This window comes from Symphalangus syndactylus, chromosome 4, assembly GCF_028878055.3.
Source record: "Symphalangus syndactylus isolate Jambi chromosome 4, NHGRI_mSymSyn1-v2.1_pri, whole genome shotgun sequence".
In the NCBI taxonomy this organism is placed as follows: Eukaryota; Metazoa; Chordata; class Mammalia; order Primates; family Hylobatidae; genus Symphalangus; species Symphalangus syndactylus.
Window position 1 is genome coordinate 102,163,756 of NC_072426.2, and position 12,958 is coordinate 102,176,713.

Below are 12,958 nucleotides of genomic sequence, written 5' to 3' on the forward strand. Positions count from 1 at the left end.
ATTTCTTTTCTATTGCTACTCTTTCATTTCGTTAGAACACATTCTCTTGCTTCCTGAAAAAGGAAAGTCAATTTTTTGAGACTTTGAATGTCTGAAGATGCTTTTTAAAAAATCTTTCCTTCATATTTGACTAATAGTTTGGATTGGTTTAAAATTCTAGGTTGGAGAAAATTTTCTTCCGCTTTTTTTTTTTTTTTCTGAGAGAGTCTTACTCTGTTGCCCAGGCTGGAGTTCAGTGACAATCATCAATCATAGCTCACTGCAACATTGAACTGTTGGGCTCAAGTGATCCTCCTGCCTCAGCCTCCCAAGTAGCTGGGACTACAAACATGTGCCCATCACGCCCAGCTAATCTTTTATTTTTAGTAGAGACAAGGTCTGTCTGTATTGCACAGGCTGGTCTTGAATTTCTGGCCTCGAGCGATCCTTCTGCTTTGACCTCCCAAAGTGCTGGGATTACAGGCATGAGCCCCTACACCCAGCTTCTGCTTTTGAAGCCATTGTTCCCTTATCTTCTAGCTTCCAGTATTGTTGTTGGGATGTCTAAAGCCATTTTGATTCCATTTGTTTTCTATATGACTTTAAAGGAAGTCTCTTCAGTGTTTATTGGATTGTCTCTTTTTCCCAATCCTCTGCCATTTCATAATGCTATGCCTTGCTGGCTGTGCATCTATTTTCATCAGTTAGGCAGGCATTTAATGAGTCTTTTTAACCTGAAAACTCATGTCCTTCAGTTCTGAGGATTGTTCTTGAATTATGTAATTGATGTCTTCCTCCTGGGACATGCTTTAAGGCAGAGGTTTTTTGTTTTTTTGTTTTTTTTTGAAGAGAAAATATATTAACATTTATTAAGTAGAAGTGGATCATCATAAATTTCATCAGGATGAGTAGGCTGAGGAGGGGGAAGAGGAGGGATTAATCCTACTGTCTCAGAGTGGCAGAGGCAGAAGAAAATCTGCGTATAAGTGGACCCACACAGTTTAAACCTGTGTTGTTCAAGCATCAACTGTACATGTATGTTACACCTGAGTTGGGCATTACCCACAAGTCCTTGGGCTACACTCTTGCCTTCGACCGTAGGAACCATGAGAAAATCTCAGGCATTTCTTCAGGCTCTGCCTCTCACCCTTGGATTTGGATCCTTTTTTTTCTTTCTGGTAAACTTTTTTATTTTTTATTATTATACTTTAAGTTCTAGGGTACATGTGCACAACGTGCAGGTTTGTTACATAGGTATACATGTGCCATGTTGGTGTGCTGCACCCATTAACTCGTCATTTACGTTAGGTATATCTCCTAATGCTATCCGTCCCCCCTCCCCCTTCCCCCGACCCCATGACATGCCTTGGTGTGTGATGTTCCCCTTCCTGTGTCCAAGTGTTCTCATTGTTCAGTTCCCACCTATGAGTGAGAATATGCGGTGTTTGGTTTTTTGTCCTTGTGATAGTTTGCTCAGAATGATGGTTTCCAGCTTCATCCATGTCCCTACAAAGGACATGAACTCATCCTTTTTTATGGCTGCATGGTATTCCATGGTGTATATGTGCCACATTTTCTTAATCCAGTCTATCATTGATGGACATTTGGGTTGGTTCCAAGTCTTTGCTATTGTGAATAGTGCTGCAATAAACATACGTGTGCATTTATCTTTATAGCAGCATGATTTATAATCCTTTGGGTATATACCCAGTAATGGGATGGCTGGGTCAAATGGTATTCCTAGTTGCAGATCCTTGAGGAATCACTGTCTTCCACAGTGGTTGAACTAGTCCCACCAACAGTGTAAAAGTGTTGCTATTTCTCCACATCCTCTCCAGCACCTATTGTTTCCTGACTTTTTTTTTTTTCTCTTTTCCTTATAAATATTTATTTTCCAGAAATATCAGGATATACATAACAAGGATAACCTAAGGCCATCTGAGATATACTTGTTTTTTTTTTTTTTTTTTTGTAATTTTTTTTTTTTTTTTTTTTTAATTATACTTTAGGGTTTTAGGGTACATGTGCACAATGTGCAGGTTTGTTACATATGTATCCATGTGCCATGTTGATTTCCTGCACCCATTAACTCGTCATTTAGCATTAGGTGTATCTCCTAATGCTGTCCCTCCCCCCTCCCCCCACCCCACAACAGTCCCCGGAGCGTGATGTTCCCCTTCCTGTGTCCATGAGTTCTCATTGTTCAATTCCCACCTATGAGTGAGAACATGCGGTGTTTGGTTTTTTGTCCTTGCGATAGTTTACTGAGAATGATGTTTTCCAGTTTCATCCATGTCCCTACAAACCTGACAAAAACAAGAAATGGGGAAAGGATTCCCTATTTAATAAATGGTGCTGGGAAAACTGGCTAGCCATATGTAGAAAGCTGCAACTGGATCCCTTCCTTACACCTTATACAAAAATTAATTCCAGATGGATTAAAGACTTATATGTTAGACCTAAAACCATTAAAATCCTACAAGAAAACCTAGGCAATACCATTCAGGACATAGGCGTGGGCAAGGACTTCCTGACTTTTTAATGATCACCATTCTAACTGGTGTGAGATGATACCTCATTGTGTTTTTGATTTGCATTTCTCTGAAGGCCCGTGATGATGAGCACTTTTTCATGTGTCTTTTGGCTGCATAAATGTCTTCTTTTGAGAAGTGTCTGTTCATATCCTTTGCCCATTTTTTGATGGGGTTGTTTGTTTTTTTCTTGTACATTTGTTTGAGTTCTTTGTAGATTCTGAATATTAGCCCTTTGTCAGATGAGTAAATTGCAAAAATTTTCTCCCATTCTGTGGGTTGCCTGTTCACTCTGAGGGTAGTTTCTTTTGCTGTGCAGAAGCTCTTTAGTTTAATTAGATCCCATTTGTCAATTTTGGCTTTTGTTGCCATTGCTTTTGGTGTTTTAGACATGAAGTCCTTACTCATGCCTATGTCCTGAATAGTATTGCCCAGGTTTTCTTCTACGGTTTTTATGGTTTTAGGTCTAATATTTAAGTCTTTAATTCATCTTGAATTAATTTTTGTATAAGGTGTAAGGAAGCGATCCAGTTTCAGCTTTCTACATATGGCTAGCCAGTTTTCTCAGCACCAGCACCATTTATTAATTAGGGAATCTTTTCATCATTTCTTGTTTTTGTCAGGTTTGTCAAAGCTCAATGAGTCCTCTGCAACCATCACACTTCGTTGCTGGCTGACTTTGGGCAAGTATTAAATAGGGACAATGATGATGGGAATGACGATGATGATGATGGTGATAAAGTAGCTTGGGTTTTTGTGAGATTAAATTTAAAAGTGCCTATCAAAATGCCTGGCAACATAGTAAGTCCTAGACTTTCCTAAACCCCTACATGTGATAAGAAAAAACAGATTAGTATTAGGATTATTTCTACACTTTAAGGGAACATGTAAACTATAGCCTGTGCTGTATCAGAAGGACAGTGGGTACCATGTAGTGCTCTGGTTGTGAGTAGTTCATACTTCACATTTGCACTGCACTTAGGAGCTTGGTTTATACTATGTCAACTCACATGTGTTTAGCTCTCCTGTCACATTATAATTGCTCTCAGATAGTTTTGATGGACATTTTGCCTACCCAGTCAGATGATAAACTACACAAAGGCAGGGATACCTTCCATTAACTTTGAATCATCCATAGTTCCTGGAACAGGGTTCTGTAGATCAAACATTTCTATTCTTAGTGATAACAGCTTGAAATGAAACATTTACTCATTTTTCTTATTGGTCGAAGGGATAGAACGTGAATAAAACAGAGCTTAGGAGTTTTGGAGAATGTGATTACCAACTCAAATATCCAACAAGATGTTTCTTAGCAGTTGTCTGGATGACAACATGATGATCCTGATTTATTATTGCTTTGATTTAAATACCACTTAGGAGATAATAGCAATAAATTGTCTGTACTTACTGTTGACTCTGGTTTCCTATTCATCCCTTCACTGTTCTTGCGTAATGTTATTGTCATACACAAAAATTGCAATATGTAAAACATGCATAGTTTCTATTTTATTCATAAGATCCATTAGGGCAAGAATCTTGCCTTAATAGCTTTCATATTTCCAGTGCCTAGACTAGTGCCTGACACATTATAAGCACTCAGAATAAATTATGTTGGATGACTCTTCATACTTGTACATAATGCTAAGTAAGGCTAGAGGCCAGTAGTTCTTTGGGGTGCTAAGAGTGTGCTGGTTTTCAAAATAGAACATTAGTTTTTCTCAGACTTCTGAGAGTTTGTGGTCTTCTAGGTATTCTAGGTATTTGACCATAAATAATCTGTAATCATTTTATGTTATGAAATTCACCAAATATCTTCTTTTTTTTTTTTTTTTTTTTTTTGAGACAGAGTCTCACTGTGTTGCCCAGGCTGGAGTGTAGTGGCACGATCTTGGCTCACTGCAACCTCTGCCTCCTGAGTTCAAGCAATTCTCAGCCTCAGCCTCCTAAGCAGCTGGGATTACAGGCACCCGCCACCATACGTGGCTAATTTTTGTATTTTTAGTAGAGACAGAGTTTCACCGTGTCAGCTAGGCTGGTCTTGAACTTCTGACCTCAAGAGATCTGCCTGTCTTGGCCTCCTAAAGTGCTGGGATTACAGGCATGAGCCACTACACCCAGCCCCCTATTTTTAAGTTTCTCTGAAATTTTACTGAAAGAGTTAACTTATTCAGTTATAGAACAATTAAGTTAGATATAATATTTGATAATTCAAGCAACGTACACATGCAAATATTGATAAGTATATTTTAATAAATAATATTTTCACTGTGGAATATCCTAGAATTGCATCACATTAAAAATTATTTAACTGACAAATGATTTTTTATTGTAGTAAAATTCAGTTAATATAAAATTTGCCATTTAAATCATTTTTTTCCCTACTGCCTGTAAAATTGCAGAGTAATCTTTTTTTTTTTTAAAAAAAAAAAAAAAAAAAGGTCTTACTCTGTTGCCCAGGCCTAAGTGCAGTGGCACAAACAGAGCTCACTGCAGCCTTGACCTCCTGGTTTCAAGCCTCTGCTTCTCAAGTAGCCGGGACTACAGGCGCGTGGCACCACGCCCGGCTGTTTTTTATTTATTTATTTTTTTGTAGAGATTAGGTCTGTCTATGTTGGTCAGGTTGGTCTTGGACTCCTGGGCTTAAGTGGTCCTCCTGCCTCAATCTTCCAAAGCGCTCAGGCTACAGGTGTAAGCCACTGTGCCCAGCTCAGATTAAGCATTTTTAAAGCATACAATTCATTGGTATTTAGGACATTCACATTGTTGTGAAACTATCACCACTATCTAGCTCCAGAACATTTTCATCACCCCAGATGGAAACAGGAGACATTAAGCAGCCACTCCTCATCCTCCCCTACCCACAGCCCCTGGAAACTACTAATCTGTTTTCTGTCTCTATAGATTTGCTATTCTTGGATATTTCATATAAATGGGATCATACCTTTTACAGTCACAAAGCCTTTTGTGACTGGCTTCTTTAACTTAACATGATGTTTTCAAGGTTCATGGATGCTGAGGCATGTCTCAGGACTTCATTCTATTTTAAGGCTGAAAAATATTCTTTTGGATGGTTATACCATGTTTATTTGTTCATTTATGAATTGATGGACATTTGTGTTTTTTCTATCTTTTGGCTAGTGGAAATAGTGCTGCGGTGAACACTAGTGTACAAGCATCTGCTTGACTCCTTGTTTTCAGTTATTTTGGGCATATACCTAGGAATGAAATTGCTGAGTCATATGGTATTTTATGTTTGACCTACTGAGGAATCACCAAAAGGCTGCACACTTTACATTCCCACCAACAATGTATGAGAGTTCTGATTTCTCCATATACTCATCAGCACTTATTGTTTTCTGTTTTTTTTTTTTTAAATTATAGCCAATTTACAAATGATTTTAAACTTTGTTACAAATTCTTATCCCTCTGTGGGAGCATATTTATAACCCCACATTGCATATTTCTGGGACAGTTTTGATGTTTGATCCACTTGTTCTCTGGGCAGAGGGAGTGTGATTTCTGTAATGCTAACTGTGCTCTCCAGCCGCCCGGCATTGTGTTGTTTGGGTGTCTGGGAGTGTCAGACTTGGAATGTTACTGTTGATTGCTGTGGACAGTTTTCATCTCTGAAGGGAAGATTTACAGGTTTGGGGCTAGAGTGAAGACTGTTCTTGGAGATATTTTTAACCACGTCCAAATAACTCCATGCCAACAAATATAAAATGAGTAATCATTCTTTTTGTTTTGATGTCAAAAAGAATACATTTGTAATAACTCCACTCTTTTTCTAAAAGGAGTAGTGTCTTCTTCTGTCAGAAAATGATTTTAGACTGCAGTATTTGGCAAGTTTTAGAGTTTCACTGTCTATTTTATGATAGTATAATAACGTTTTCTCCTTTGAAAGACAAATTTACACAATAAGATATGTAAGAAGCAGAGTAAAGCAGCAATGTTTAAATGCATTGTTATGTTCAGGTTTTAGGTCCCGACCTCAATTTTAGAATAAATATGTAAAAAAGGTGTTTTTTTTTTTAGTTCATCTAGGGGTGATCGAGGCTACAAAATTTATGCCACATTTTCAACTGTCAAGGCTGCTTTTAGAATCCAGAGGAGGCCTGTAAGTACAAAGATGTAGAGATGAATAAAGAAAGACAGTGGCCCATTCTTTCTGTTTTTTCAGTCTCCCTTCGGGTGTGAGTTAGGTGCTTATGTGGTGCAATTAAACAAAATTATTGATTGGCCGGACGCGGTGGCTCACGCCTGTAATCCCAGCACTTTGGGACGCTGAGGTGGGCGGATCACCTGAGGTCAGGAGTTTGAGACCAGCCTGACCAGTATGATGAAACCCCATCTCTACTAAAAATACAAAAATTAGCTGGGCATGGTGGCATGCGCCTGTAATCCCAGCTACTCGGGAGGCTGATACAGGAGAATCGCTTGAACCTGGGAGGCAGAGGTTGCAGTGAGCTGAGATGGCGCCATTGCACTCCAGCCTGGGAAACAAGAGCGAAACTCCGTCTCAAAAAAAAAAATTATTGATTGATTAGGGATGTGGGTTAAACGGTAGGCTGGTAGGCTGCTATTAACTTTCTCATGTACTTCCCCAAAGAAGCCCATGAGGTAGAAACACAAATGTATGGATATCATTTTAACACTATACTATACTATTTGGGAAACATTTTAGTTTTATTGGGAGGGAAACATTTAATTAGTATCTCAAAAGATGCCAGTCTTCAAAGTACTCTCCTACCTGGGACAGGAACCATTACATAAGAAAATTAACAAAAGACCTGTAGGGAATAAAAGGTAAAGAAATACTATATCTATTAGTTTCTAGCATATAAACACTGGATTTTAGGTAGTGTTATTGTACAATGACGTGCATAGTAGGCTTTCAAAAAGCGTTTGTAGAATTAATGAAGGAAATGAATAATTAATGAATAATGAAGAAAGAAAAAAATTGTATAAACTGAACTGAACTGAAATATTTAACTTAAAGGACCAAATAATCTAAAGAGGAATCTTTATTTGTTTCTGCTCCCAAAGAGCTCATGTTTCATATTTAGTTATAGTTCAACAATGTTTATTTAATGCCTTCTACATGTGAGGCACTGAGATGACGTAAGGAGTTTAGATAGGGAATGAGAGGAATGTAAACAAGATGTATAGTAACAGAAGTACTTCAAAGGTCAGAGCAGACAGGAGGATGAAAGAGGAGGAAGATATTAATTCTGTCAATGGTGGCATATTAGAAGAAATTAACAAAAGAATTGAGCTCAATTTTGAAGGTAAATGCTGGTTTATCAGGAAGACAGTGGGCATGGAAATTCTGGGTAGCGGGAACAACATTGATAGTGACAGGAGGCAGTCAGATGCCTAGGCAGATAGGGGTGAGTCCCCAGAAAAATCCCACCTCCAAGTCAAAGACCATATAAAGCCTGAAAGCCAAGTTACAAGTTAAATCCTGGGACCAGATTGAGAACCTTTCTTCCCATTTGGTGTTCTTTCCTCTGATTGGTCTCTGCCTTTCACCCATTTTACGTATACCTACCCTTTCCTAATTGGTTTTCTACACTGTAGTGCCCACCTTTGAGTGGTGTCTTTGCTTTAAACTTTTTTGCATACTCACAAACCAATCAGCATGCACTCCCCATTCTGAGTCCATAAAAAGCCCCAGACGCAATCACACAGGGAGAAACCACCCGACTTTGGGGGCAGGGCTACCTTCCCCCCACCCCACATCCCCTCTCTTCTGAGAGCTGTTCTGTCACTCAATAAATTCCTCTGCTCTCATCACCCTTCAGTCATCAGTGTGACGTCATTTTTCTTGGATGCTGGACAAGAGCTTAGGACCCACTGAGCACAGGTACTGGGAAAAACTGTAGCACTGGCCCTTGCCTTTGCCATCAGTGAGCAGCCACCCTGCACAGTGGAACAAGGAACCGACTCAGCTGCTAACATGCTGCCGTAAGGCTGCGGACAGTGGAACTAAAAGAGCTAATTATCACACTAACACCTGCTCTGGGGCTTCAGGGTCACGGGCATCCCTCCCTGGGCACTGCCCCATTCCCTTCGAGGTAACATGCCTGGCTTGGCCGTGGGCCCTGCACAGAGCTTGCTCCTGTGTTGGTGGTCAGAGTGGCTGGCCAGGTTCCACACTTGCTTGCTCACATGCTGCCTCCTGCAAGGGGCTGAGCATGGCAGGCCAAGTAGAGGGGGCACCCCTGCTGCGAGTCCAGCAAAGGGGCTGAAAAAAATCCTGCTTCGACATGGCTAAGATGTCGAGGCATGAACCAATGTAGTGTGCTCAGGAAATACAAATAGTTTGGCACTGGTGGTTCTGAAACTGTAAGGTTTGAGGAGAAATAGGGAAATATGAGGCTGGAAAGATACTCCAGGCCTGTGTCATGGTGGCTTTATATTCTATAATAAGGGTCTTGGGATTTATCTGGTAGTCACTGGAAAGCCATTCAATTGCTTTAAACAAAGGACTGACAACTGAGATTTGGAATTCTTGTTGAGATTTTTTTGTGGAGCAGTGTTTCTCCCAAGAGCACATACATTAAAATCTTCTGTTGTGCCTGTTAAAAATTCAGAGCCCTGAACTCTATCCTGGTATAAAGCAAAAATAAAATTTTAATCCCCTTGACCATCCCAATGGACCCCTTCTCTTGGCAAGAGCATTCCAAAGTTAAATGGAAAAACTAGTTTTAGACCATGATGGGAAGGGGGTGTTGGAACTCCTTCCTTTTGGAATTACTGATAGAACAGACTTTTTAAGTCTGATAAGAAACATTTACAATCTATTCTCAAAGCCTGCTACCTGGAGGCTTCACCTGCATGATAAAACCTTGGTCTCCACAACTCCTTATCTTAACCCAGACAGTCCTAAGTCTTTAGACAATAACCTAACTGTTTCAATCAATGCCAATCAATAAGTCTTTAAATCTGCCTATGACTTGGAGGCCCTTGCTTCCAGTTAGTTGTCCTGCCTTTCTGGACCAAACGAACGTACATCCTACATGTATTTGATAGATGTCTCATGTCTCCCTAAAATGTATAAAACTAAGCTGTATCCTGACCACTTTGGGCACATATTCTCAGGATCTCCTGAGGGTTGTGTCACAGGCCGTTGGTCACTCATATTTGGCTCAGAATAAATCTCTTCAAATATTTTACAGAGTTTGACTCTTTTTGTCAACACTGGGTTTACTGAATCAGAATTCTGGTGGAAAACTTTGGAATCTGCGTATTTAACCTTCCAAGAGGATCCCCTTGCATACTGCAGTTTTGAACACACTGCTCTCAGGGGTACGGGGTTGAAAAGGTGGGCAAGACTGAATGCAGAAAGGTCATCTAGAAGGTGATGTCACTCCAAGTGAGAAAGTTTGAAGCAGTGTCAATGGGGATAGAAGATAGAATATGATAAGCTTGAGAGATATTTTGGGGATAAAGTCACATGTAGTTGGTGCTTGGATAGACTGAGTGAAGAAGAAGGTTTCAAGCCAGGTTTCTGTCTTAATTGTCTGGGTGGTGCATTAATAGTTATTATTAAAGTTTTAATAAGTTATACTTTTATATATAATTTAAAAAATTTGATACATTCCTAAATTTGATTATTGTTTCCTTTCAGGGCCAACTTGTTGTTGAATTTTATGGTAGAAATAAAATGAAAAAATATGTCACTTCATTAAAATCTGTTATAGTCAACTTGTCAGGAAAACATTTATTTATTCAGTTGTAGATCCCAAAGTACCTATTTGCCTCTATGAATAAAATGAATAAATAGCTTTGTTTCTCATATCTCTGGAAGAAATTATAGTTGTAAAACTTAAAGTCTAATTCAGCATCCAACCAAAGTCATTGGAAGTATCAGCCAGTGAGCTGGAGACACAGCAAGGCTTAGTGGATAGATCTTTCAAGTCAGGCAGAACCCAATAAAATTGTTAAATATGTACATATGTCTCTGTCACTGTCCCTTTTCCATCTCTTCCTTTCTGGTCCTGTCCTGAAGAAGAGACTCCTACATACTACTTGTATCTATTGTTGCTACTAATTCTTGTTAACTGGTGTGCTGACAAATAAGAACCAAACGTAGAATTATTGTGGGAAGGTGGTGGATATTATAATGCCCACCCATTTCTGCACTTCCCTACATTTCTCAGACTCCTGTGCAGTTAGGTTGGCCATGTGACTGATTTCTGGCTAATGGAATGTGGGTGGAAATGGTGTTCTCTACTTAAAAGCTGCTTGATCTTCCATGCTCTGAATCTGAAATATCCTGCATATCTACCATGCTCTCTTTATCTCATTCCTGGTCCTCTGAAATGGCTCCAAACATCTGCATCAGACTTTGCATGAGCAAGAAATACTTTTATCATGTTAGTCTGCTGAGATTCCAGCTTATTCTGTAACATAGCATTGCTGACTCTGATCAATGCGTAGGGGTATTCTCAATTTTATGGGTGACTACTAATGGTATTTAAGTTAAACATGGATGAAACTAGGCTGGATGTGGTGGCTCATACCTGTAATCCCAGCACATTGGGAGGCCGAGATGGGTGGATCACAAGGTCAGGAGTTCAAGACCAGCCTGGCCAATACAGTGAAACCCCGTCTGTACTAAAAAATACAAAAATTAGCCAGGCGTGGTGGTGAGCATCTGTAGTTCAAGCTACTTGGGAGGCTGAGGCAGGCGAATCGCTTGAACCCGGGAGGCGGAGGTTGCAGTGAGCCAAGATCATGCCATTGCACTCCAGCCTGGGCAACAGAGTGAGACTCTGTCTCAAAAAAAAAAAAAAAAAAAAGGATGAAACTAATGATGGAATGATACGCATTGAGGTGACTCTTTAGGGATAAAGGAGAACTCTTCTGGTACGGACTTAAGTTACATCATATACCCTCCTTGAGCCCTACGGCTGTTTCTTAACATCAGAACTTATCTTTTACTTGTCTGGTCCTGATCCCATCATGTTTTCAGTTTTTTTCTTTTTTTTCTTACTTACAGAGTGGGGTGATTAATACCCATGTGATGGAATTATTGTGGAGATTAAAAGAGATGCCATATGTAAAATGTCTAGACCAGCGCCTAGCACATAGCAGGCGCCAGAGCCATCCTGGGAGAGCATCAGAAATGCGATCCCATAATTAACTTTGTAAATTTCTGATGTGATTCACAGATGGGTGTTATTTACATTAGTGACATCTAGTAGTTTTAAAGTTCTTACTTAAAATTTGAACTCTCCAAATTTCAGTGTCATAGGGCTCTGACTACTCTGCCCAAGTTGCTGCATGGATAAGTGTCCAATAAATGTTAGGTAGCTATCGTTGTTTTCCTATTGTTCTTCAAAAGGAGGTAAAAGCAACATTGCCATTGTGGGGATTGTTTGTTCTCCAGGCTTGGGCTGGGAAGGCCAGATCTCCATGGCCAGGCTGTTAGCTGGGCAGTGGTGTGCAACTGATTGGACTGGTGCCAGTCTGACTGACTTGTTTTAAAGGCCAGAACAACTAGACTGAACCATGGGCATAATAACTATTTTTCTAATCATGCTTATCCTCAAATTGTTTCTTTCTGTAAACAAAAGCAGGAAGAGCATCACATGGGGGTGGAGTGGTGCATTTCAAAAGAACTGAGATCAGACCTCCATAGTTCCCGGCTTTGCTGCTCTGTGACAATGCAGACTTATTTAACCTCTGTGGCTTCATTTCCTCACCTTTGAAATGAGAGCATTAGACTAGAGGATCTTAAGGGTTCTTTCTCTAACCTACCAGAACCTAAACATAATTGAAGTTCCACGTGACTCAGCCTCTGTGAAAGAATGAATTCAAAGGAATGGTCTGGTATCTAAACGGTAATTAGGATTCTTCAAATATTTTTGCAATCTCTCAGTAAACTGCAAAGTGGAGTGTGCATTTTTTTTTGGAATGGAATATTCTTTTTTAAAAAACAGCTTTATTGAGGCATCATTTACATACCATACAATTCATCCATTTAAAGTATACAATTCGATATTAGTGTGGGGTATGCATTCTTACTGTAGAAAAAGCATCTTAAAATCTACTTTACTGTTATCTTCATTTTCTTCCATATGGATATCAGGTGATCCCCAAAGCTCTGAATCTCCAACTATTATCTCACAAACCCGAAACTCCCTGGCACCTATTCCACATGATTTTCTGGTCTCTCTCCCTCGTTCCTCTTGCTGCTTCTCTCAGCTCTTTAATATATACACAAACAGGGATTTGTCCACTTTTCTATTTTCCCTCTATTTGCTCATTATTTAGATTCTGAGCAACAAACAAGAGTCCAAGAGCAACCTGAGCAGGTGAGAAATTTTCTCTGTTAGACATAAAAAGGAGGCATGGATGTGAAGTCCCACACCTAAATATTCTTTTAAATTTCTATTGCCCTTTGGGCACACCGTAACTTACTCTTCCACTTGTTCTTC

At 39.6% G+C, this 12,958-nt stretch overlaps 1 long non-coding RNA gene across 9 annotated transcripts in view; it reads left to right on the top strand.

Annotated features, from left to right (window-relative positions):
• Positions 1-12,958, top strand: part of LOC129481056 (uncharacterized) — a 238,179-nt gene that overhangs the window by 55,082 nt on the left and 170,139 nt on the right. For 3 of the 9 annotated variants that reach the window (XR_010120369.1, XR_010120371.1, XR_010120368.1), the window contains one exon: positions 6,546-6,627. The exons of the other annotated variants lie outside the window; for them this stretch is intronic. This is a non-coding gene — a long non-coding RNA (uncharacterized lncRNA). The remainder of the gene's footprint in view (positions 1-6,545; positions 6,628-12,958) is intronic. 9 annotated transcript variants of the gene reach the window in all.